This window comes from Phodopus roborovskii, unplaced genomic scaffold (assembly GCF_943737965.1).
Source record: "Phodopus roborovskii unplaced genomic scaffold, PHOROB, whole genome shotgun sequence".
NCBI lineage: Eukaryota > Metazoa > Chordata > Mammalia > Rodentia > Cricetidae > Phodopus > Phodopus roborovskii.
The window spans coordinates 56,614,159-56,641,198 of record NW_026126407.1 but is presented as its reverse complement, the minus strand read 5'-3'; the positions used below and the strand labels follow the sequence as shown (position 1 = coordinate 56,641,198).

Here is a 27,040-nt window from a genome sequence, read left to right as displayed (position 1 = left end):
TGCCACTAGCCAATCTGAGTGCACCAGCCCTTCAGTTGAGGTTCCCTCTTTCCAGGTGACTCTAGGTTGTGTCAAGTTGACAATTAAAACTCACCGGCACACTGCCCATACCCAAAGCTTCATTAGGATTCATGAATCCAGCCCATATCTATAGTTAGATTTGCCCAAGGGACCTATGGCTGGTCATTTGAGGGGGATTGCCAAGTTCTCACTCACACAAGGCTCCCTAGTGAGCTTGGAAAGAAAACATGCACAGCAACAAGCAGGGTAACAAATAGAACTTTCCAGCACTGGCTACCTTGTTCTATAAGAATAGAAATGTGGGGATGCATTTATTTACTGCTATAATCCCAGGGCCTCGGTGCCTGGTGCAAAGAGGAGTCACACTAAGTATAGGTTTAGTGAATGATTGGGGGATAATACCGTTTCCTGGAGACATTGTTTGAACGAAGGAAGTATTTTGTTTTGAAAAAGTAGAAATATTTAGAGAACACAAAGGATGCTCTCTTAGGCTGAAGGAAGTATATTCATGATGTCTAGATGGCGACTGCCCACTCCTGGAACATTGGTGACAAGGACTCTTTTTGACAGGGTCTCATGTATTCCAGATCCCAGGCTGTACTCAAATGTACTATGTATTGAAAATGTCCATGTATTTCTGATCCTACTGCCTCCACCTCCAAGTCCTAAGATTACAAGCATGTACCATCACACACAGCCTATGGGATGCGATTACAGGCATGCACCACCACACACAGCTTATGGGCCATGGGCTCAAACTCAAGACTTCATGCATACCAGAAAAAGTACTCCACCAGCCTAGGCGTTTCCCCCATCTTTTGCAGGACTTTTCAGTGTCACACTGTAATCTGCTCTTTCTCAAAGAAACAGCCTCCTCACTAGGCTGAGGGACACATTGGGGCTCTGTCCCCAAGTCATCCTTGATTCCAGATGTTTGGGTTCTAGTGTGGTTGATGGTGGTCACCTCAGGCCCACTTCTTGCTTCCTGCTATGTGCTCCACTTCAGAGAACTTGAAGCTCTGGTCCTATGGTGCCAAAGAGCCTGATAAATATGGGAAGCCAGAGTCAGAGCAGCAGGTATCTGGGGCACATGTACCCAATAACAACAGTAAGAGAAACCTGGATGGATACCCCTTGTATTCCACAGTAAATATTTGTCCTGTATCTGTTACTATCATAGCTTTAGAAGACACAAGCCCAAGGTGGCATGCTTTGAGACTATGTCCAGGGCCCTGGAAATTCTGCAATCATTTTCTTTGAAGATTAGCAAACCTCTTTGTCAAAAGTCAAGCAGACAATATCATAACATTAATCTTTCTGGTTAAATTTCTGAACTTTATGGGGGAAAATCACAAGACACTCAGTCAGAACCAAACCCCCATGACCATCTATTTCCAAGAAGTATCCCCTAAACTGCCAGGTCCAGAATCCCTCACAGCATGGTCCTTCATGATGCTGATGGCTGGGGACAGAGAATGTAGTTCAGTTGGTACAGTGCCTGCCTAGCATTCATAAGACCCTGGTTCTGTACCTAAGCACAGAAACTGGGCATACTGATGCCTGACTGCAATCCCAGCACTTGGGAGGTAGAAGCAGGAGGATCAGAAGCTCAGTATCATCCCTGCCTACAGAAGGAGTTAGAAGCCAGCCTAGGCTACACGAGCCCCTATCAAAAAAGCAAAACAAGCAAACAAAACCAGAGTTAGTGGGAGACATGTGCAGCATGCCTGAGGAAATGTGAGTCTGGGGATGTTGGTCCCTCAGCTTAGCCTCCTCTTCCCTGAGACTACGAGGCTTTCAGAAAGAGGTGGCTCCATCATGTGATTGACAGGCTCTAGAATCACCCAGGACACAAACCTCTGTGTATGTACATGAGTGGGAAGAGTCACCTTAAAGTAGGTGGCACAAGGGAAAAGGGAACATTTATCTCTTCTACTCCTGACTATGGATATTGTGTGGCCCACAGTCAGTTTATGTTCCAGCCGTGGTGGACTGTACCTCAAACTGAGCCAAATACACTCTTCCTTCCTGAAGCTGATTCGCCACATATCTTGTTACAGCAAAGAGAAAAGTAATGGACACAACCAGCCTTTGTTCCCAAGTAAAGATGACGTGGACCATACATCTCATTCAATCCATGACATGGACCATGGTCTCATTCAATCCTTGATGGATACATGACACTTGCAAGAGGTATGGACACTTGAGAACCATTGGAATTTGGATGCACAATCTTGCTTCTGCTAATGGATGCAAAAGCAACAACTAGAACTCAGCATCCAGATCTGAGTCACTGGGGTTTAGTCTATTCTTTGTATATCAGTTATATCTTGCTATGTAACAAATTGCCCCACAAATTAGTATTCCCCAAGCAACATGTGCTCATTACCTCACAGTCTGAGTGGGTCTGGAATGTGAGCAGGACTTAGCTGAGCCCTCTACCCTCTACAAGGGTTCCATCAAGATGTTGGCCACAGCTGGGGTCTTATCTGAAGTCTCAGGTGGGGAAAGATTCACTCACATGATGTTGGGACATTGTACTCCTTTAAGGAGGATGGGTTAGCTTCACAGTGGTGGCGCACACCTTTAATCCCAGCACTCAGGAGGCTGAGGCAGGCAGATCTCTGTGAGTTCTCTTTTGAGATAGGGTCCCATTATGTAGCCCTGTCTGGCCTGGAAAACGTACTGTAGATCAGGCTGGCTGCAAAGTCATGGAGAACTGTCTACCTCTGCCTCTTGAGAGCTGGGATGTAAGGAATGGACCACCAAGCCCGACTGGTCTCTCTCTTTAAGAAGAAACTGTGTGGTAGTGGTGATAGTGTGTGTGTGTGTGTGTGTGTGTGTGTGTGTGTGTGTACACATGTGTGCAAGGACACATATAGAGGCCCTCAGGGATCCTCCTCTATTATTCTCCACTTATTTCCTTGGAGCTTTCACTAGGTGAGAATCCAACAACTCCCAGCAATCCTCTGCCCCTCTGAGCTGCAGTTATAGGTGTTTCCAGGGATACCCATCTTGTTACATGGGTGTCAAGACCTAAACTCCAGTACCCATTGTTGTGGACTAAGTACCTTAACCACTGAGCCATATCTATAGCCTTTCTGTCTCTTTCCCCAACCCTGAACCAATTCCTCTCCTTGTCACTGTCCATGGCTTCCCATATCTTCAGACACCCTCTCTCCAAGCAAGATGGTCCTGTTATTAATTAGCTCTTGATAAATAGCCAAGAGGCTACAGTGGCATACAGAAATGTCCACGTGTATCTTATCCACCTCTCTGCAGCTTTGGGCCTCAGCAGGAACACTGCAGCTTACCCAGGGTAGCTATGCTCCAAGCAGCTTCCATTTTTCTGGAGTACCAGTTGGGTACCAGAATGCTATATTACTCATGGAAATGGCAAAAGTGTGACAGGAGCTATCTGCTGCCCAAAGGCTTGCCAGTTTTCTCAAGTGCCTTGTTGCTAACTGCTCATTGGCTGATGTAAATCACATGGCCCAGCTGGAGTTCAAGCTTTAAATCATATGTGGGTGAATGCACCCTGCTCACCTAAGGCAGCTAGAGTGGTCATGTGTCCTATGTCATCAAAGTGTGGGGAGTGAGAATTCTCTAGGACACACCTTTATTTACCCTTCACACCATGCTGGGGTCTCAGGTTCATTACTGAAATACCAGGAGCAAGAGTACAGCATATGTAAGGCAGGCTTCTGCTTCCCCCTGAAGAGAACTGTGTAGTTACAGAGAAAATAAAGACCAGCAAGCCTCAGGTAAAGGGAACAGGTGGGTGGGGCTCCTATGAGGTCTGGAAAATGGAAAGACTCAGTACTCCCATTCCTTTCTTTCATCCTGTTCAGGACACACCCATCAGCAGGAGGCTTCCCTGTATCTACAGGGAGGAGGTAGCACCCAACTTTCTCTCAGGGTGAGGTCTTGGTCCATTTTCAGTGAGTCTGCCTGAGCTCATATTGCAGTCTCCTCTAGGCTGGCCTGCTTCCATTGCCCTCTGCAGTGGGCCCAAGCCTTGGGCTTGGAGTCTCCTCAGTCAACACCATCTGGCTACAGTTTGCTAACACTTTTATTTTGGTGGCATTTATATTTGTAAGTTTGTCTTCTATTTTTGGAAGATGCCACTGTCTTCCTGTTTGGCAACACGGTTTCCTTTCAAATGAATATATTCAAACAAACAATTTATGTTATTTGGCAAAGAAAGGGTAAAGGGAGTGGGGATTGAAGCAGTTGGCCTGGGTTCAAATCCACCCATTGTCATTCCTCTGGGGCCTTTGAACAAGGTCCTGTCTCAGCTTCCTCCAAATCTCCACTTCATGGATAGAATGAGGCTATCTTTTGCAGGGCTATTGTGTTGAGTTACAGCTGATGTTTGTCAGGCCTGGGACATAGCAGTTTGTAGAGGACTTGCCTAATATTCTGAAGCCCTCTGTTCCATCCCCAGCACCACATAAACTGAGCGTAGGATGTATGCCTATCATTCAGGGGTAAGGGCAGGGAGATCAGAAGTTTAAGGTCATCCTTGGCTACATAGTAACAAGTTGGTGGCCAGCCTTTGGGTTTTCTGTTTCCAGATGAGTGTGGGGTAGACAGGCCTCAGCTCATAGTAGTGCCTGCTGTCCCCTGTGCAAAGACTTTCTTACTTGGGGAACAAGTCTACATCTGCTTTGCCCATGCAAGTCAAATACAAGACCAACCAAGGGAATGCCTCTTTGGATGTGGGGTCTCATGCACCCCAGGGACTCTCTAACTTAGACCCTCTACAGAGCTCATGATACTCATGAACAGTGAAACATGGCAACCTGGCTTAGGGTAGAAGGGGTGGTGGTGTTTGCCATGTGTAACTCTAGCACATGGAAGGTGGAGAGGCAGGAGGGTTGAGAATTTAAGGGTAGCCTGGGGTTAGCAAGAACCTTGTCTTGAAAAATAATGAACAAACAAAATAAATTAGGGGCTGCCAAGATGGCTGTCATAGTTAACGCAGCTGTCAACCTGACACAAACCTAGAGGCACCTGGGAAGAGGGACTAGCAATTGAACAGTTGCCTCCATCAGATTGGTCTGTAGGCATGTTGGTGGTGTATTTTCTTGGCCACCGCTGTGGACAGTGTCATCCCTGGGCAGGTGGGCCTGGGCTACATAAGGTAGCTGAGCAATCCAGTAAGCAGGATTCCTCCACAGCCTCTACATCAGCTCCTGCCCCCAGGTTCCCATCCCGAGCTCTTTCCTGTGACCCTCAGTGATGAACTTTTTCTGAAGTATCAGGAGAAACCAACTGTCTTTGGTCCTGGTGTTTATCACAGCAACATGCTAAGGGCACTTGCCACTAAGTGTGAGGTCCCAGACTTTATACCCAGGGTCCTTAGGGTTCTCTCTGGTTTCCATGTATGCTATCCACACACACAAGTGAATAAATAAATGAGTAAATGTAATAAAAAACATTGAACCAGCAAAATGACTCAGTAGGTGAAAGCACTTGCCACGGAGCCTGATAATCCCTAGAAGCAACATAAAGGAGAAAATCAACTCTACAAAGTTGTCCTCTTACCTCAATATGTATAAACACACATGGCTTTAAACATATGGGCAAGAAAGAATACAGTGCCCAATTGAGACTTCACAACTGTGCGTAAGTTCCCATTTGTTGTTAGAGGTACAAGCCAGGTGCCTTTTACTTTTGTTTTGTACAAAGAACACAATTCTGTAAAGTTTAAAGTCTAAAGTGATGCTGTAATATGCTGGGCCCCATGTCTGAGTGTTTCCATTTTTAAAACATTCCCTTCAACACATAGGCTGGGGCTCAGGCCCCTGGCTTACTTCCAGAGCCTCCCACGAGCCTTCTTGGATGTTCATCTGCTGTTTTCAGATGAGAAATGGAGGCAAAGGGAGAAGGTAGTTATGGGTCTTTTGGTCATTTTCAGGAACAATACATTCCCAGGAGTTCGAAAGACTTTGGGAGTGAATTGTATGAAGCCGTGTGTGTATGTGTATTAATTTGGGGAGGGTGCAGGGAGGAATCGGAGGAGAGGTTATTAGGGTGGAACCCAAGTGCCAGGCAAGAGTGAGATAATGGAATCCAACCCTTCTTTTTAATTTTTGAGTCAAGGTCTTACAAAGTGTCAAGGGCTGGCTTTGAATTCATTATGTGGCTCACCCAGGCTTTGAACTTGGATCCTCTACTTCAGACTTCTCAGTAGGTGGGGTTTTTAGGCTTGGCCATAATTGGAGGAATCTTTTCTTTTTCAAATATTTAATTTCATTTTATGTGTATTAGTGTGTCTGTGTGAGGGTGTCGGAACTGGAGTTGCACTTGGCTCCTCTAGAAGAGCACTTAACCTCTGAGCCATCTCTCCAGCCGGACTTGGTAGACTCTCAAGGCTTGTCCTGATGGTGGTTTTACCTCAGGGGAGAAACTCTAATTTCTCAGTTACAGCTACACAGCCTTTCCAGGAAGCAAGCACTGTGTAAGTATTGCTTTTAGGTCTCAGAACAAGGTCCCACCATGCCTTCCGTTTCCATCAGAGGAAACTGAGGCAAGAGACATTAACAACCAGCTCACTAAGTTACTAAGAGGAACAGAGAGGGTGCTAGGAAGGATGCGGGAGTCACCGGGTCCTAATCCTGCTTTCAAGAGAAGAAAGGATGACAGAGATGAGGAGAGGGGAGCGACATCTCCAGCAGAGACTTCCAGCTTCCTTGAACTTTGCGAGTGCAAGTGTCACAGGGCCGCGGCAGGGACTGGGGGTCCCTGGCTGCCTCTCGCGGTCCCGCCCCCTGACTGGATCGGCGGCTCCTGACATCACGGTCCGGGAGGCGGGCTCCGGAGAGGGCGGCGGGGAGGAGGCTTGTCGGCCAGGAGGGCGGAGGAGGCCGAGCCCCGAGCTTCAAAACAGCCGGCGCTTCACCCCGCGCGCAGCCCGCCACTGCGTCCAGACGCCCGCGACCGGTGAGTTGGGGGCGCACCCGGGAACATCAGTGATGTCGGGGTTCCCGGCTGACAGGGGAGCGGTTCTTCCTCTTTAGGTACCGGGACAGGCTCGGGGATCCGTGGGTGACAGGGAGGGGCCGGGGTGCGGTCTGTGCGGCAGCCCCGCTGCTCTTTCTCCTGACCCCTAGGGCTCAGGCCTCCCTTTTCGGGACCTCAGAGCCATCGTGACACCCCTGGATGGCATCTGTCGACTTTTGCGCCCAAAGGGGCGGGAAAAGTTTGAAGAAGAGTCAGGGCGGCTCCCCTCTCCGCCACCTTTGGCCCAATGCTCCGAAACTTCAGGGGAGCCAGCCCACTTATCGCCTGTGGTACTCAGTGTCTGATCCCCAAGTAATGCTAAACAGGCAGGATCTGCTGCGCCCAGACGCGGTTCGTGGGTCTCCGTGGGCCGCTTGCTCCTCCCGACCTGGGCTCCATGGCGCCCCACAGTGGCGACGGGCAGCTTCCTTGGGTTCTTAGCGGTGTCCCAGCCTGGGGGAAAGTGCCAAGGATGATCCCTTGCCTGCTCTTACCTACTATGGCAGATCTGAGGGCTTTAAAGGGAAGGAAACATGGCACCCATGATTCCACACAAAGAGGAGGTATAACTGAATGTGCGTGCCCGGCTTGGAGAAGGACGGAAGCGTTTAGCTTCAATTCAGGAGGATCCCACTCATGTGAGGCACCTTGAACCTGCAACTTCAGACAGACTTGTGGGTAGTGGTGCTTGCCAAGGGATGGGAATGGGTGGGATTTGGTAATATTTAACAGGTTCAGTTTTGGTTGAGAACGATGGAAAGTTTTGAGTCTAAGTAGTTGTGAGGGTTACTCCACATTGCTGGTTTATTTCAGGCCATGGGCTTGTACAATTACAAATGGTTTCAATCATAAATATTACGTGTATTTTCCCACAATGAGAGGTACAAAAGATACCTCTAAGCCACCTCTGCTTGGACATCCTGAATCAGAGAGAAACTCCAAAACCCAGCCATGGAGACTGCTCATCTCTTCCTGGAATATCACTTTCAAATAAGGATAGAGGTTCCATTGGATGGTTCCATCGGATGGATCAATCCAGGTTACAGGGGAGACCCAAGGGAAGAAGATTTAGAAGCCCATGGGGGTATGCTTAGGGCTCCATGTGCCTCCTCCTCCCAGAGAGCCTTATCCCTTGCCTGTCGCCAGCACAGCACACCCTCCTGTTGAAGGTGGAGAAATCTGGCCCAGAGACCTGGCAGAGTTAGGTACTCAAGGCTGTGGAGCCAGAACGTCTCCCTGTCTGTCTCCATTGTGTTCTCCCTCATTCCCACCAGGAGATGCCTCAGTGGAGTGCAGGAAATGGAAAGAGACCCTTTAAGAGATGTGGGTCCCCTCTAAGGTACGTGGGCAGGTAGATGCCCAGCCCACAACCTAGGTTGGCACTAGGGGTGGCCAGAAGGTGCTGAACCTGTTTTTCCTCCAAGGGCTTTTGGATCCTTACCACCGCCACCCCCACAGGAACTGAGGAGTCAGACTGAGAGGCAGAAAGAGCAGGTCGCACAGCCTGGAGCCTTCTCTGTCCCTCAAATGCAGAAGCTGAGGCTGGCCTGCAATCTGGGCAAGGGTGTTTGTGTGGGAAGCTGGGGAGAGAGCCAGAAGAGAGGGGGAGGGGAGGGCAAGGCTGGGCAAAACAGTCCTAGGAAGACTTAGCATGGGGTGCTGCCCCACCTACAGAGGAGGCCCCCTCTCAAGCTGGCACTGCCCCAAGGGAGAATTTAATTGTAAATACAGATTGTATCTATTTAGTAGCCCCCAAACACACACTCAGACACACTTAAATACTCACACACCCTCCTCACGGGCATCTAGATTTTTTTTTTTGTCCCTTTGACTTACCTTCACAGTAGGCATTAAGCCCAGGGAGGGCCAGTTTGTTAGTGTTTTTGTTCATGTGCAGATACAGACTGACACTCAGCTGCCCTCTCCTCTTCCCAGAGCTTCCCTGCTCATCCTTGAGATGCAGCTGAGGTAGTTCTTTGTCATAGTGAATGAACTCTAAGGGACACTACAGGGAAGGAAGTCTGTCGAGACAGAACTATATAAATACCTTTCCAGGCCACATGGAATGGCTTGGGACTTTGAGGCTGACCAGGAGACTGGAGTCCAGCCACCTCCTGGGGGAGGAGCATATTGCAATATGTGGCTGATGCCCAGGTCTGATGTCAGGTGGGGGCTCTGACATAGGTTCCAAAAGCTAAGGTGGGGCAGGTGCTTAGGGCAAAGGTGGGCTTAGGTTCCTGTTCTGGGACTGGGGAGCAAAACTCTCTTAGAAGGGTGAGTCAAAAAGTTGCCAGAGAGAGGCCTGTGCAGGAACATATGCTCCTATGTGCTAGAAAGAACAGGAGTCTACACTTGGAAAGGAATGGGGTACTGTGAGAGGGTAGGAAGGGAGGTACCCCTTCCTCACTCCATCATTAGTGTGATCTTGTCTTGCTCCCAGCAGGGGCTGTCCTATGAACATGGTTTAGGTGGGATGTAGTCAGGCCTTTGGCAGAGTCAGGGGTTGAACACATCTGACTCTTGTTAGGTCCACAGGAGGACACTAAAAATATCAGTGGCAGGGCTGCCACCAAGCCTGAGTGATTGCTAGTAACCTGACACCCCAAGTGAGGCTGGTGGCTGTGACAGATGGTGGTGACACATAGTACCTCTGGATTCTAGAGTCACTTGGACTCCTCCTGGCAAGCCAACCTGAGGGCAAATGCCTGCCAAGGGGGACGGTTGTGTGTGTGTGCTCTGCATTCACTGGCATCGGCAAAACCTGGAGAATTTCGGTACCTAAAGAAGCTAAAGATCTCTATTTTTGAGAGCTAAGCACAAATCCAGAGAGGTGGTATGAGTCTTCCAAGGTTGCACAGCAAGCTGGTGGCAGACCTAGATCCCAGGAAGAGGTCAGGAGGCTGAGGGACTCTTGTAGCGTATGTCTTTCATCTAGTGTTCTGGTGGAGGAATGTTGGGCAAAACACTCTCCAGTGGGTCACTTTCCCTAGAGCATCTGGGGACTTTCAGACACAGCTGCTGGGCTCTAGAGAAGCTGCCTCATCTTGGGGCAGGATGGAGGGAGGAGGGAGGCTGGAAAGAAACCAAGTAGATAGTCTTTCCTCTTCCCATCTGAGGTACTGTCGGCTCCATTGCTTAAGTACCTGTCAGATGGCGAACTGAGCTCTGTCTCTGGCCCTCACCTTCCTTGAGCGGCCAGGCTTCTGTCCCATGGGGGCTTAGGGCTCTAAAGGGAAGAGAGTACTGCACCATTCTTTTTTGTTTGTTTGTTCTTTTGAGACTGGGTTTCTCTGGAGCCCTGGCTATCTTGGACCTCCCATCTGTAGGCCAGGCTGTCCTCAAGCTGGGAGATCCCCCTGCCTCTGCTTCCCAAGTGCTGGGATTAAAGGCATGGGCCACCACGGCCCAGGTTGGCTGTTCTATTCTTGCCAGACTTGACTGCACCAGTGTTTAGAAGCTTCTTAGAACTTAGGGTTCAGAGCTGAGTGAGGAGTCACCAGTGCCCTCAGAAATCTGGGGCGCAAAGCAGCTGTTATGAGATAGGATGCAGGTGTACAACTTGGCTCCTCACTACAAATTGCTCCTAGACTAAGATAGTTTTCCTCACAGTAGGAGTCCCTCATGTAAGAGTGTGTGTGTGTGTGTGTGTGTGTGTGTGTGTGTGTGTGTGTGTCCTTCCACCTGTGACTCCTGGAGATTGAACTCAGGTCATCGGGCTTGGCTTGCTTGCAAGTGCCTTTACCCATTGAGCTATCTTGCTGGCCCTCAATTTTCCCTTCTGATGTGCCCACCTTGTGACCTTGTCTTTCTTGAAAGTATTTTTAAACATTTCACTGAGTGAATATGGCATGACATAATCTCATTAATTTGAATTAATGAACTCTCCAAATGTTATGCATTTCTGTTTGCACCCAGGCTGATTCTAAAATATATCATCTATGGCCTGACATAAAAAGAAGAAAGATTAATTATATATTTTCCTTGGCTGGCATTTGAAAAGAATTGCAAATAGTACATGAACCTATAGTTTCACAGATACTGCTATGTGGGGTCAAATAAAAGTTAACATTTTGAAAACTCTACATCTTTTCTTAATTAATCAATAAGCACAGGTGATCTAAGTTGGGTGAAAATCTTAGTGCCAGAGTAACTGCCTTTTAGGAAGGTGTTTTTCTAAGGGGGGGCCTGGAATGGATACATTTCACACATATTTAATATAATATTTGCATTAATTTTCTGAGAATTTGATACATGCATATAGTAATAATAACAATTGCTGTGTGTATGAAGGCACATGCATGTCACCATGTGCATGTGACACAGGAAAACTTTTGGGAGTTGGTTCTTTCTGCCATGGACAGGTTCTGGGGCTCACACTCAGGAAAGTCATATTTGTGCCACAAGCACTTTTAGCCCGTAAGGAGCCATCTCACCAGCCCCATTTCACACTTCAAGTTCTCATGTTGCTTTTTTTATATTTTTAAAGACACCTTTGATGGGAGAACTAATCCACGCACAGCCATGAGCTACCACACACTTCTCTTCAGCAAAGCCCCATATTCTGCTTCAGTCAGGGATGGCTGACTTAGTGCCCAGCAATTGCCTCATCTTCACTGAGGGCCCCATGACCTTACTGGTTGTTCTGAGGGTCAGAGGAGGTGATCTGCAGATGTCTGAAAAGTAGCTTGAGATGTGTGTGGTTTGCTTGATGAGGTGTGAGGCTGAGGGAGACAGGCTTTTCCACTTTAGTCTTAGCGAATGTTATTAAGCAGCTGTCTGGTATGAGCAACTTGGAGAGGAATTCCCCATCTTCCCGGGTGATTATCATCTAGTTAGAGGTGCTGAGTCCAAGTGTACCTGCTCCAGGGCTGCTGGATTCTACTTCCGAGAAGTGGTGGGCAGGGGTTCCCTTAAGCCTATAGGCTGGACATGGGCTTGGGAGACCCCTTAGTGTTCACTCAGTAGTCACGCTTCAGCCGTTCTGCATTAAGAACAAGGTTCAGGCTGTCAAGATGGTCCATGGGAAAAGGTGCACTACCACCACTTGCCTGTATTTTTTAATCTTTTTTCTTTTTTAATTATTGGGATGTAGAAATAGCTCCATCAGAAAAAAACAAACAAACAAAAATAAAACAACAACAAAAAACAACCAAATGAACAAAAACCAGACTTGAGTTCCATCCCCAAGACTCAAGTTTAAAAACAACCCTAGTACTGGACAGATAAAGATAGTGGACTCCTGGGGTTTCCTGGTGGGCCAGCCTAGACTACTGATGAATCCAGACCAGTGAAAGGCTGTGTCTCAGAAGGCAAGAAAGGAGGGAGAGAAGTGAAATACACTTGAGGTCCTCTGAGTTTCACGTGTACACGAGCCACTTGCACTTGTACACACAAGCAGATTATCAACAACTATATTGAGGGACAGTAAAAGGGCTGATCGGGTAAAAACACCTGCTGTGAAACCCTGACACCCTGGATTGGGTCCTCGGAATTGACGGTGGAAGGAGAGAACCAACCCTGAATGTTGACTTCTGACCTCCCCACATGTATGCTGTGGCATGCATTTGCTCACTTCACCACACACACACACACACACACACACACACACACACACACACACACGCACACACGGACAATAACAAAAAAGCTATGTATCAAAACATGTACTATTTATATAAAAAAACAAACAAGGAATTTCATTACATGCTGTGTCCCCATATGAATTGTGCTTGTTTAAAGAAAATGGCCAGGAGAGTGTATCAGATAGAGTAACATGATTACCGCTGATGAAAGGGAGGACAAGGTGTAGTCTGAGTGAGTAAAGGACTTCCCGTCTTGTCTATATCAGGGAGTGAATGAATGAGTTACTTCTGTGTCTGAACTGCAGTAACAATGAGTTGGTCTTTCCTGCACTGGGGAAGCAATGGGGTTTTACAGGTATGAGGGTGGGAGCTTCTTGGCTTTGGGGAATCAGCTGGACCGCAGGCAGTCACAGTCATCCAGGTGAGCTGAGGTGTCATCCAACCCTCTGGGCATCTCTGTGGAATGGCACATAGTGGATGCCCAATGAGTAAAATAAGTTCTGTTCTGGGTGCTGGGGGTGAATGTTAGCAGTGGTTTGGAGAAGACCAACTAGTATTGTCATGGTCAGTCATCCAAGCAGGGGATAGCATCAGGACTGGATATCCAGGGCTTGGCAGAGAACTCAGGCAGGTGGGTGAAAACCTGAGGCTCACTGTGCATTAGCTTGACATTACTTAGGGCAGGAGAAAATGGCCCCTACTTAGCAGTGTTATCAGGAGTAATGACAGTAATTTACCTTGGCTGCCTTTGGAGCAGTTTGCTGGCCACGTGCAGTACCTCCCTGCACTCATTTAAAGGCAGAAACTGTTATTATCTCTGTTCTCAGAGATAAATGAGCCTATTAAGGAACGTGCTCCAATCTCACAGCTTGCAAGTTAGGATCTGCTTCTGGAGCTTTGGGTGCCATTAGAAACACCGACCCCCCTTCTTGTCAAAACTCAACATATGCTTTCTTTTCTTGAAATAACCCTGGTCTTTTGGGCCCAGAATATTCATTTGGTTTAGAAGTCCTGATGGGCATTCTGGGTATTAAATATGCTTCCTCCAAAATAGGTGGCCTCCATCCTCCAAGGTCCTCTGTGATAAGATGACATGAGTTGTCTCTTCCCCTGCTCCTTAGTGTACTCTGTAAGTGTGTGAGCTCATGCTGGTATGTGTACATGAGGACAAGAGACACTGCTGCAATTGCTTCTCCACTGGTTTCCACCTTGGTTTTGAGGCAGGGTCTCTAACTGGATTGGAACCTTCCAAGTAGGCTGGGCTGCATGGCCAGTGAGCCCCAGGGACCCAGCACTAGGATTATAAGCATATCCCACTATTCAAGGCTTTTTTAAACAAACAAGTAAAGCAAAGCAAGGCAAAACAAAACAAAACAAAAAACTCATAAATTCTGAGATTGAACTCAGGTCCTCCTATGCAAGGCAACCACTTTACCAACTGAGCCATCTCCCAGTCCCTCCTTCATATGTGTCTACGAATACATTTAATGTCACTAGATGATATGCCCTTTTGTAAGTCAAGATGTGGTAGGAAAAATTCTTATTACTGTAGAATGTGTCCCAAAGTCCAGCCAGATAGGCGTGAACCCAAGTGCCTTGGGGAGGCAGCTGAGAACAAGGCTCCTAGCCTTCAGCTTGCCATGGCTGCCAGGACCCACTCTCCACTGTTTCCTGCAGTCCCAATTTCTGAAATCATCCCTTCTTTCTTCACCATGGGCATCATCTTGGCCCAGGCCACCAAGGTCTTCTCATTGATAACCATCCAAACTCTTTGATCATTGTCCCTACAGCCACTCACTCTAGCCCTGAAATCCACTTTCCATATTCATGCAGAAGGATCAGAGGCCAAGCTAGCTAGGTGGCTCTCACCTACCCTACTTAAAAAAACTCTTCAGTGGTTTCAATTGCTCCTAAAATAATAATAATAAAAAAATCATCTCAGGCTTTGCATGATCTGGCGCCAAGGTCCTTGGCTGGCTGCCCATCAGAACCGCCCAAGGAGTCGTGATAAAATGCAATTCCCAGTCCCCACCTGGAGAGAATGACATCAGCCTTTTAGGAGGGTGGGGCCATTCACAGGCAGTTTTTCAGGTCCCCCAAGTGTAGCTGGGCACAGGACTGCTTCCCATCCCGAAATCATCAACTTTGTTGTCATTCTGCCCTTGTCCTTCTTGCTCTGGCCACCTGGCCTCGCCTGGTTCCTCTGATTCTTCTTGGTGATGCAGGGATTGAATTTAGCACTCCTTAATGCTAGACAAGCAATAATCACTGAGCTACATCCCGAGCCTTCTTTCTACTTAAAAATTTGACACTGGATCTAGGCTTCCCAGGCTGGTTTGAACTGTCAGTTCCCTGCCTCAGCCTCCAGAGCTGAGATTATAGACTCTTAAAAATGTCCTGTAGTCTATGATGTCCAAATCAACTGCAGATCAGGCTGACCTCAAACTCCATTGTATCTGAAGATGGCCCTGAACGTGTCATCTTCCTGTCTCCACCTCTGGAGTGCTAGGATTACAGGCATGTACAACTCGAGCTGGGATATGTTAATGAGGCAAGCGCTCTACCCCTGAACTATGTCCGCAGACCCTACAGGTGGGTCCCTATAGGCTCACCAACTCTTTTTGTTTGTTTGTTTCTTTGTTTTTTTGAGAAAGGGTTTCTTTATGTAGCCCTGGCTAGTCTGGGAATTGCTCTGTAGACCAGGCTAGCCTCTAACTCAGAGATCCACCTGTGTCTGCCTCCTGAGTGCTGGGAATAAAGATATGTGTCACTACCAGGGTTCAACTCTTTTCTTGTTTTGCTTTTTTAAAATAATGTAATTCTTTGTTGATTATTTGGGAATTTCACATCATGGACCCTAATTCAGCTCACCTCCCCGTCTCTCCATATTCACTCCTCACCCCTGCATTACCCCTCCCAAAGTAACCCCCCAAATTAAAAATGAAACAAATAAAAACACCTTGCTCCTTCCTTCTTTCAGAGACACGCATTTATTCCTCATGGTACCCTTCTTCCCCAGGTCAATTCAGACCATTTCGAGGTCACTTTCAGGGACATTGTTTTAAGAGTGGCTAGGGACAACAGGCCCAGGGACCTTGTGTCTGTCTGCTGAATTCACTGTTGCATCCCAATAGCTATGAGGAGTTTCAGGCCCCTGGGAGTAGTCTCAGAAGATAGGTTCTCTGAGCTGGGAGAACAATGAGTTGGAAGCTTCAAGCTGTAGGCAGCCAGGATGCAGGAGAAGGGGATAGCTTGGAAGACCCAAGAGAACAGCCAGTGCCAGGGCTGCTGGAAGCATGGATTGCTTGTGCCTCACAGCTTCCCTGCCATCTACCCTCTGGGAAATTGTACGGTCCTTTGAGGCCCAGGCCCTGGGTCTCAGGGCAGGACAAACCTGTGGTGCTTCTCATTTCTGTGCCCCCCTGCAGGGCTGGCAAAGGTGGGTCTTCAGGAAGCCTACCCTACTCTCTCAATTTTTACCAAAAAGCCAAACACCACCAGAAAACTCTCACCGGCTGCCCATGGCACTCAGTCTCTGCTGTCACTCAGGGACTGCTGTGTGAACATGCTGCTTGCCTCCAGCCCCTCATTCTGCTGAGCAGTCCAGGACCCAATTAGCTTAGCAGATGCAATCTGCACAGGTTGCTCAGAGACAGAGTTTGTTGAAGGGAAAAGGAGGTGAAGGAACCCAGATAAAGAGCCTTCCTGACAGTGTTAATGGTATGGTGTGCACCATGGGTATTAGTATTAGAAACAAACCAAGCCGAGCCTGGTAGTTCTGACTCATAATTTCAGCTGTTTAGGAGGTTGAGGCAAGGAAGATTGCCAATTTCAAGGCCAGTTTGGGCTGTAGAGAAAATTCCTAACCAGTTTGGGAGATGTAGTAAAACTGAGAACTGTGGGTACAGTTCAGCAAGGGAAGGCCCTAAATTCTACACTCTGCATTGCACAAAGAAACCCATTTCCTCTCCCAGAAGGCAGCTTTTCCTTCCTCAAGTCTCCAGAGAAGACTGTGCCTAGAAAGACAGGTTTCTTTTTACATTTAATATATGAAGATGTATTCTGTTTATTCTTGTGTGCACATTCTAAACTCAGCCTCAGTTCACAATGTGAGGCAAATAGTCCTTAAAATATTACTACATAAGGACCGGTGAGATTGTCCAGTGGGTGAAGACGCTTACTGAGCAAGCCTAGTAACGTGAGTCCAATCTCTGGATCCCACATAAAAGTGGAAGGAGAAAACTGGTTCCACAACGTTGACTCTGACCTCCGAATGTGTGCTGTGGCACACACACAGTCACACACACACACACACACACAGTTACACACAGACACACTCACACACATTCACACAGACACACATATACACGCACACATACACACACACACATACACACACAATAATTAATGTAATAAAAATATTAAGTATGGTTGAGGACAACCTGTGGGAGTCAGCTTTCTCCTTCAGCATGCAGCTTCTAGGAATCTAACTTGGCTCTTCAGGCTTGGTGGCTGGGCCGCTGCCTGCTGTGCCATCTCTCTGGCTCCAGCCTGGCTTTTCTATAACTCTTATTTGATCACATGTTGGTTGGGCCCAGCTTTGCTGTTTTCTGAGTCTTTCTCTGTGTCCTTTGGCAACTGTAGGAAGGTGGGGGTTCAGAGTGTAACTGCGTAATTCCAGCTCTCCCACTCATGCTTGCCTGGCCTTGGGCTTCCATCGTCAACATCCCTCCATTTTCTTACCTATGCACTACATGTGCTAATGACTCCCAGGAGATTCCAATTTCAACAGTATCTTTAGGGCTTCCATTCTTCATTTGCCTTTTGGTTTTTCTAGGTTTTCATGCCAGACACAGGAGAAGCCCACATGCAGAGGTCAGGATGGGAAGTTTTTTTAAAAAAATCCTTGAATGTTAGGAACAATGTCTTAGACCTGTAACCCTAACCTTGGGAGGCTGAAGCAGAAGGATTACCACAAATTCGACGCGTTGAAACCTGCTTAGACTATGTAATAAGACTCTGCCTCGAGGAAAAAAATGAAAGGAAGGCGGGGAGGGGGGGGAGAAAGAAAGGAAAGAAGGAAGAAAAAAGGATGGAGGGAAGAAGGAAAGGGAAGAGAAGGAAGGGAGGGAGGGAGGGAGGGAGGGAAGAAGGAAGATAAGACCTTTGAGCTAACTGTGGTAGTGAGAGCCCATAATCTATTCACTTGGGAGGCTAAGGCAGGATTGTGAGTTTAAGAAAATAAATTAAATATTCTGCTTAAAATAAAATAATGATGATTATGAACAAAGATTCTTGCTTTCTGTGTGAATGGGTCTAGCCTGTGGTCCTCCAGAGGGAACCCAGACCCCCAGGGTCCCATCTTGCCAGAGGCTGGCATTAGTGCTCTTTCCTCGAGGCTTACTGATGGACTGGCCTTGGTGTGCCCTGGGACACCCCCCCCCCCCCGCCATGTCTCAGCAGCAGGCAGTGGCTTCTTAGAGCAGTACTTTCCTTTACCATGAGGCTGCTTCATGGGAGCATCTCATGGAGCACCTCACGGGAGGCTTGAGTGGGAAGAAGAGTGCACCTGATGATGTGTGCTGTGCGTGAAGCCCTGGGCAATCATCAGTGACCAGACAGATGTGAATGAGTACCACCTTAGGGAGCTCTGGGACCAGAGACGCAGGACTGGGAGAAGCTAATCAAGGTGACACAGAAAATAGCAACCACTTAGTGATGTCAGGGTCAGGTTATAGAGACAAGGTCTTACTCTGTAGCCTAGGCTAGCCTTGAACTCACAGAAGTTCTCCTGTAGTAACTTTCCAAATGCTAGACATGACTGGTGATTTGAAGAATCACCTTGGACACAGGGCTTGATGGAACAAGCTCTCAGGGAAGCTAAGTTTAAAAACATGAATTATATCTCAAATTTCCCACTTAATATTTTCAGACTGTGGTTGGTTGATGGGGTAGTTGCAAGTAGGAGTGGAATTATGGGTAGAGGAGGGTCTAGGGTATGTATATACAGAAAGAGAGAGAGAGATTTTACTTTAAGGGTCTGGCTCACAATGGTTAGGACCTGCATGTAAGTCTGCAGGGTGAGGCAGCCGGCAGGGGTGCCAGGGAGGAGACTGTGCATTTGCTGGCCGATTTCCCGCTTTCTTGGAGGAGGTCAGCTTTTTGGGCCACTCAGGTCTTCAGCTAATTGGACAAGGCCCATGCACAGTAGGAAAGGTCATCTGTTTGCTCCAAAGCCCATGGATTCCAATGTGATGGGTCTGATCCCAAGTACCATGCCAGTGACACCCAGCCGTACTGCCTGTGACAGGATCTCACTGGACCTAGCAGCTCAGGCCTGAAATTCTGCTACTCAGGAGGCCGAAGCAGGGGAAGCCCTGGTTTGGTTCAAGACCAGCTTAATAAAGACCCCATCTCAGAATTTTTTAAGGGTATGCAAGCGCAGGAGAGAAAAAAGGAGGTTGAGGATGTAGTTCAGTGGTAGAGTGCTTGCCTAGAGTACATAAGGTTAATTCAGTCCCCCAAACCACAAAATCACACCAGAAACTAAATTCCCACTGACTACTTATTTGTTTTGATTACATTTATTTATTTATATGTATGCAGATGTGGATAGGTGAATGTTTACCACGGCACAAGAACAATTTGTAAGAGTCTCCTTCCTTTGTGTGAGTTCTGAGGATTGAACTAAAATGGTCGGGCATGGGGCAAGTGTTTTTACACACTGAGCTATTTCAGCAGCCGCCCCCACCCCTTAAACTTCAATGGGACCATAAGCATGGCATTAAATAGAGCACAATCCTGTCACTTCTTCTTCCAACCCTTCAAGAGGAAATCTTGGCTTTGTGCTAATGCAGAGAACTAGGTGGCCTTGCACCCGGAGCTTTCAGCAGTGAGGGGTTTGGGCCAGATTCCCACATGGTGGTTTGCTTCCATGTGACTCTCCTAGCACACGCCATTGATGGTGGCCAAAGCTGATTCTCAGTGATCTGACACTGCTTTCAAGGCTGAAGGTTTAAAAAGTGAGCAAATGACTGCTCATTTGGCAGTATTCAAACAGCAGGGATGTCAGCTGGGGTAATTCCTAAACATCCCTTATTATCCAGCAGCTGCCTGTTTTCTCTTCCTCCTAGAGGCAGCCCGAAGGGTTTGTGTTGACTGGTGACTGCCCTGCAAGAGTGATGGTGGATGGGTGGGGAGAACACTGGCAGTGGAGAAGAGGGAGATGGCGAGGTGTTGGTATGGAAGGGGGATTCTGAGGAGTCTAGGTCAAAGGAAATGGGAGCTGTGGGCCAGGAAACACAGACTTAGGTTGCTCTGGGTGACATGTTCCCCATGGAAGTAGTTACATGAGCTTTTTGTAGTCACAGAAGGTCACATCAAGGCATTTTCCAGATACACCTGTGAAGGCTGCACATCTCTGGTAGAGGTTTCAGATGCTGTCTGGGGACAGTCTTCGCTTATGTGGCTAGGGACTGACTAGGGTTCTGGTAATAAGCGTGTATGTTCCAAAAGGATTTCTCTGATGGTCACAGGATGTTAGGTCCAATACAGAGGGTGGCAATGACTGGCTAAGGGGCCTAAAGATAGAGCAAGGTAATTTGTCTCTGGACCTGCCACATTCTGTCTCTACACTCTTATCAGTCAGCCTTGTGGGATCTTTCCCATAGGTGTGGTCTTGTTCTGGGTACCTCTGCTCATAAAGGTCTACTTGACTGGTGACGATCACAGGCCCATAGTATCTGCACTATGCTAGGCTCTGGTCAGAATATTTTGATTTAATTATCCCCTTTAGCTCTTTTTTTTTTTTTTTTTTTTTTTTTTAAAGACAGGTCTCTAGTAGTCCAGGCTGGCACCAAACTTGCTGTACAGCCGAGGATGACCTGCCTCCCCACCTTCCCTTTCCAAGTATTGAGTGGCATGTGTCACTCTGCCCAGTTGCATGTGGTAGTGAGGGTCAAACCCAGACCTTTGTGCATGCTAGACAGGCATTCTACCTCTAGTAACTTATTAATTAATTGGACGGATTCCTGGCTTTCTGGATGAGTCGCCTGAAAAATCCATCTACAGAGTGACAGCTCTTGTCCCTTATGAAAGAGGATGTGGCCATTGAATGGAGTTCATCTGGGAACTAATACAAAATTCTCTAGAAAGAAAAGATTATTGCTAATGGGTGCATGGACTAGGAGCACACTGAATCTGATGCCTTCCTCACCCCCTAGTACCCCATTCTTAGTCAACACCCCCATGCTTCTCTGGGCTGCCTGGTGGGTTTACTGAGTAGTGTTAATTACAGGAAGCCCCTGGGGTGATCACAGCTGGTGTGAGCTCTGTCATTGTCTGGGGCAGGAAGCAGTTACTGATAGAATAACAATAATTAGCTGTTGTGCACAGACTCACAAACATTCAGCAAGTATTTCTTGTGAGATCATCCTGGATTGCTGGGGTCCTCTTCCTCCCTCATGTTCCATGCCACTCCTCCAAGTTTCACATGTATTAGAAAAGGACATTCTTCCTTGATGGAGGAAGGTTGACCTTCACTGAAGGGTTTACAGTAGCTCCTTTTGCTAGAACCTGTTAGAATGTGCTAGAACATGCTAGAATGTGCTCCCTACTAGGACATTCACATAAGCTCAACAAGTATTTGCTGAACAACCTTGACCCTAGGTGAGGTGAGAAGTGGTCTCTGTCCATGGGGAACTCAGACTATGATGAAGCAGTATTCTCTAGTGTATCAGTCAGCTCCTGCTATATACAAGTCTTCCTGGAATGTGGCAGCTTCAACATATCATGGTGTGGTTTATGATTCTCTGAGTGGGCACTCTGGGCCATGATCAGTTGGGCCATGGGGAGTGGAAAAGCTAGGGGCAGGTTCTGATTCTTTGTGTTTAGATAGAGACTGGGTAGTATTTTCTGGAATAGTCTGTGAACTGGCCAGTCTGGTCTTGTTCATGTGGTCTCTGGACAGAGGGCAAGGAGTAGGGACTTACACACCTGTCAAATCGGAATTGGAGCAGCTTCTTTTCTGTCACCTTTTGTTGTCAAAACAAGTCACAACAAAGTCATCAGTGTTCAGTGGTGGGAAAGATCCCACCTGGCTCAGCAACTTCTGTGTTCCTGACATAAACAATCTAAGGGGAGAAAGGTATGGCCCAGATGTCAGAGCGATGTCAAGCTGTGGCAGTGTGGGGGCATGACAGTAGGAGTGTGTGGCAGAGCTCCTCAGACTCTTTTTTTCAGTTTTTCCTGACAGGGTTTCTCCATGTAGTTCTGGCTGTTCTAGAACTCATTCTGTAGACCAGACTGGCCTTGAACTCGCAAAGATCCACTTGTCTCTGCCTCCCGAGTGCTGGGGTTAAAGTCCTGTGCTACCACTACCCTCCTGGCTCCTCAGTCTTAATGGATCGGAAGTAGTCAGAGTGAAGGAACCAGGGGCCAGGCTCTCACCTTCAAAGGCCCACTCTTTGCTACCTACTTCTAGCCAGGCCCTCTTTCTAAACATCCTACAGCTTGAGACAATGAGGTGACATAGTGGGTAGCCTGGGTTTGATCCGGGCCCCATACAGTGGAAAGAGAGAACGAATTCCCAAAAGTTGTTCTCCCACCTTCACACATGTACTGTGGTGCATGCAAACACTGCAAACACCGCACGCACGCACACATGCACGCAGGCACACACACCAAAGCTCAACCAAACATTGTCGCTAGCTTCCCTAGCTCAGGACCAAACATTCACTACATGGGCTTGTGAGGGCCTTGTTTGTTTGTTTGTTTGTTTGTTTTGACACAGGGTTTCTCTGTGGCTTTGGAGCCTGTCCTGGAACTAGCTCTGTAGACCAGGCCAGTATGGAACTCATAGAGATCCTCCTGCCTCTGCCTCCCAAGTGCTGGGACTAAAGGCATGTGCCACCACCACCCTGTACGACAGCCATTTTAATTAAATCAGTAGCACTACTTTTTCATGGGGGCAGGTTCTCTTGATCATCCTGCTTCCATCTTCTGAGTGCTGGGCTCCAGGGTGTCACCCAGTCCAGTTATGCAGTGCTGGGGTTAAACCCAGGGCTCTGTGCATGCTAAGAAGCATTTCAACAGCCAGGCTGCAGCCTCAGCACACTTCCAGCTTTCTGAAATCTAATTATTCTTTATCAATAAAAACTTAGGAGTCAGATGTCAGTGACCCTTGACCCTTTCTGTCTGTGTCTCTCCCTCTCTCTGTCATTCTTCTGTCCAAAAAGGCCGAGACCCTTTCTAAGCCCTCCCTACAACTCCAAAGCTTCTATGGTTAATTTTGGTCAGATAGTAGCTAACTCTGCCATCTGATTCAAAACAAACTTTATTATCAGTCTTGGGAGTGTCAGAGTGAGATAAAAATATCACAAAATACCCCCCCCTTCTTTTTGTCTAAATAAGAAGGGAAAGTTTTTAACTCTGACATAGAAAAACTATATACAAAAAGAAAAATTATCAGGTAAGAATTACATTTACAATATCCAGTCCATTTGCATTTGGCAAATTCAGAGAAAACACTCCATTCTCTATCCTTTCTTTGTGAGTATGAGTTTTATTCCTAATTCACTACTAATCCAAAATTACTTTTGTAGACCTCAAACATTTTCTTAGATAAATAATTTTATGTCTCTGAACCTTATACACATCACACCTCTTTTGTGAATTTCTTTTCTTTTCTAAATTTTGTAACAAGGAAAACTGTAACTATAACTACCTAGTCTTCAATCTCCATCAGAGACCCAAGAAGGATATAATATTACCTGGGTAAAGGGGAAATGCAGAGCAAGCAACTTCCAAAACTATAGAAATGACAAAAGCAGCTGGCTGCCTGGACAGTCACCCAGGGTTCCTCTGTAATGTTGGGGCATCTATCTTCATCCTACAGGCCTGAATATGTGACACTTTTCTGTGAAGCAGGAATTTTGAAGGACTGTCCTACCTTGTCTTGGCAAAGTTCAGCAGTCTCTTTCTTTTGTGCCCTGTTTGTCCAGTTTGGACAGCATACTGTCAGCAGTTGAGGTAGAGAAAGTTTCTTGCTCACTGGCTAATTTTTGCCACACAAAAAGCAAATTCAATTTGGAGCTTTTTCAGTGCCCATCATCTTCTCTGAAGTAGATTGGTGCTGCCAGGAGCAGATGTGTCTCATTATCATGAAAAGCCTTATGTTATTAAAACATCTTAAATGCCATATTCTATAGATCTCTGAAGGGTTTGAAGAACACCTGTCTATCTAAAATATATCTCTGTTTGATGCTCAAAACAAACCAAACCTGACTACAAGTTTGATTGTAATGGGAGACTAACAACTAACCTGCATTTTTTTATTATTCTAAATAGTTTGTAATAATAACTTTCAAGGATTAGAAATTTACATTACATTGTTAAATGAGCTGAATAGTTAAAATACCTTAAACAAGAGTAGAAACTTATTCACAGTATATTCTAACAAAAATAACCTTAATACATACCAATGTAAAATATTTAAGATTAGTAGTTGCTTTTTTAGTTTAAAGGTTGATTCAATAATCTACCCTTTTATTCTCATTTCTATTCCCTTTTCTTTTCAGAATGATATCCCTGCATATAATCTCCTTTGTTCAGTTTTTTCCCTGATCATTACCAATAACAACTTGTAACTAACCCCTCCTAAACAGTGACAAACATCCAAAACACATTGGATGACCAACACCACCCACCCCACCTTTTGGGAATGTGGATGTTGTGTTTTCTAGATTGCTTCCTGTTGTCTGGGGAGGCAATGACATCTCTAGGGGATCTTGAGAAAATTAGGATAATAGTCAAGTCCTGGGAGAGCTAGCTTTATCACTTGTTGCCAGTCTCTGTGTAATGGAAAAGTGTAGGGCTTATCTGATGTCCTGACATGAGGTTGGACCATCTCAACTGAGCAGTTTGTAGTTCAAAGCTGATTTTTGGGTGGTGTTTGTCATCTTAGTGGCATTACCATAATCCAGATAGAATTGTCATTGTGAGGCTCCATCATCCTTTTGGAGACTTCAAAGATTACTGTCAGGGATGAATGGTCACGGTTCACTGCAGAAAACTTAAAACATTTTAAATGTCAAATGGAGCAGATCTCAGAGAGGTTAGAAGATCAATATTTACTATGTACATCCAGAGAATAAAAATTTAATCTCTTTTCTACCAAAGCCAATTCTCTCTCATCCGAATCTGATCATTTTCTTGGACTATTTAAGTCCTTATCACCTTGTAAGTTTTGAAATAAATTACTTGAGTTGTCAATCCAATTGTGGGCTGTAGCCAGTTAAATTCTCCCAAGAGTTTTGAAAGGCATTAAGAGTTCATAATTGCTCTCTCTGGATTTGTCCTTTATGTGATTAAATTTTTGTAAACCTATCTTATATCCTGGGTAATTAAAGAATCTCCTCTTTGTATTTTTTTTTTCAGGAGCAATTTGTAATCCCCAACAAGGCAATTCTTTTTAACTTCTTCAAACATTTTCTCTAAGGTATCTGCATCTGAATCAGCTTGTAAGATATCTGTATAATGGAAAATTAGAGATTGAGGAAACTGTACACGAATCATTTCCAGTGGCTGTTGTACAAAATATTGACATAAGGTAGGGCTATTTAAATTTAACATCCTTTGTGGAAGAATTTCCCACTGATAACTTTTAACAGGCTGGGAATTATAAGTAGGACTATGAAGGCAATTTTTTCTCTATATTGTTCTTGTAAAGGTATAGTAAAAAGCAGTCTTTTAAACCAATCACTATAATAGACCATCCTTTAGGTAATAGAGAAGGCAAGGGAATTCTAGGCTGTAAAGAGCCCATTGGCTGAATCACCTTATTAATAACTCTTAGATCTATTAACATTCTCCATTTTCCATGTTTCTTTTTAATGACAAATATAGGGGAATTCCAAAGACTGGTCAATTCTTCAAATCATTGAGCATTTAGCTGCTCCTGTACCACCTGTTCTAATGCCTTTAATTTTTCTGTTGTCAAAGGCCATTGTACACCCTGACAGGTTTGACAATTAACCATTTTAAAGGTAGGGCTGTTCATACCTTTGAAAAATCAGCAGCTGTTGTGCCCTGTTTATGTACAACCTGAATGGTTAATGACTGTTCTTGATAATACATTTTAACATCTTCTCTCAGAAACATACATTAGTTTATGGTTTGTTTCTGAGATTGGAGGAATGTTAGTCTGGGTTTTCTATTGCTGTAACAAATCATAGCCCCATAAATTCATTGCTGTGTTAGTCACACATGGTTTTAATTTTCCTCTCTATCCTTCTGACCCTATACACTTGACCCATCTTGCCAATTTGAATGCCAAGATTTTAGTGCAATTATTGCCATATCTGCCCATGTGTCTACCAAACCCTCAATTTCAATGCCATTTATTTGTATTTTTAACTTTGATTTCTGATCATTTATAGAAGTTTGCCAAAATACTTGTTTTATGGTCTCTCCTGAAATTTTTGTTTTCTCAAATGAAGATTTTCTGTCATCCAGAGCATTATGGTTTTTCATAACACATAACCGGCATTAACTCTTTTAATTGTTCTGGGGAGGAGTTTCCCTGACACTAACAGGGAATGATTGAATTAAATTTGACAGAGGCACCTGTGTGAGGCTTCCTAAGGCATTTTCCAGTGGCAAAGCATCACCTTGCCTGTCCCTTGCTGATCTGCATTCATTAGTCCAATGCCAACCTTTGCCACACCTACTGCACACTCCAGAATGCTGGGGCCTTCTGTTTGGATTATCTCTAGAAGAAATATTGTTCCTTAGGAACACCTTGCCTACAGTCCCTTTCCATATGATTTGGCTTATCACAATTAAAACATCTAACCTTTTGATTTTTCTTAATATTTTTAGAAATCATTTCTCCTATCTAAGTATCATCATAAGTATGAGATCCAATATCAACTGTATTTCTAATACATTTATATATTGGTGCTGATCTTGCCTTTAAAGGCCTAATCACCCTTTTACCTTTTGAATTAGGATTTTCAAAAGCCAAGGATTCAATTAGTATTTGTCTAACTTTGGGATCTGATACTATTCTACTTACATCTGAAGTCAATCTTTGTAAAAAATAAATAAATAAATAAATAAAATTAAGTGAAGGCTTCTTTGGGACCTTTTATAATTTTAGTAAATGATTTAGTCCTGATTCTTCAACCGTGTCCCAAGCATTTAAAGCTGCTGTATGGCATAGAGCCAAAGTGTGATCATCAAATGTAATCTGTCTTTGCAAATCAGCAAACTGGGCCTCACCAAGAAGTTGTTCTTAAGAAATTTCTGTATCTCTAGCCCTACTTTGTTGTTCTATAACCCTTGCTTCATCTCTGTACCACATTTTCCCTTGTAACTGAGGACCAGCTTCCAATGCTGCTATCACTAAATCTTTCCAGTCTTATGGAACA

The 27,040-nt window shown here is 45.8% G+C and overlaps 1 protein-coding gene across 1 annotated transcript in view; it reads left to right on the top strand.

Moving 5' to 3' along the window:
• Window positions 1–6,867: 6,867 nt before the first annotated feature.
• Window positions 6,868–27,040, top strand: part of Emp2 (epithelial membrane protein 2) — a 36,893-nt gene continuing 16,720 nt past the window's right edge. Inside the window, exon 1 of the mRNA XM_051181435.1 lies at window positions 6,868–6,969. The gene's annotated coding sequence lies outside the window, so the exon portion shown is untranslated. The remainder of the gene's footprint in view (window positions 6,970–27,040) is intronic.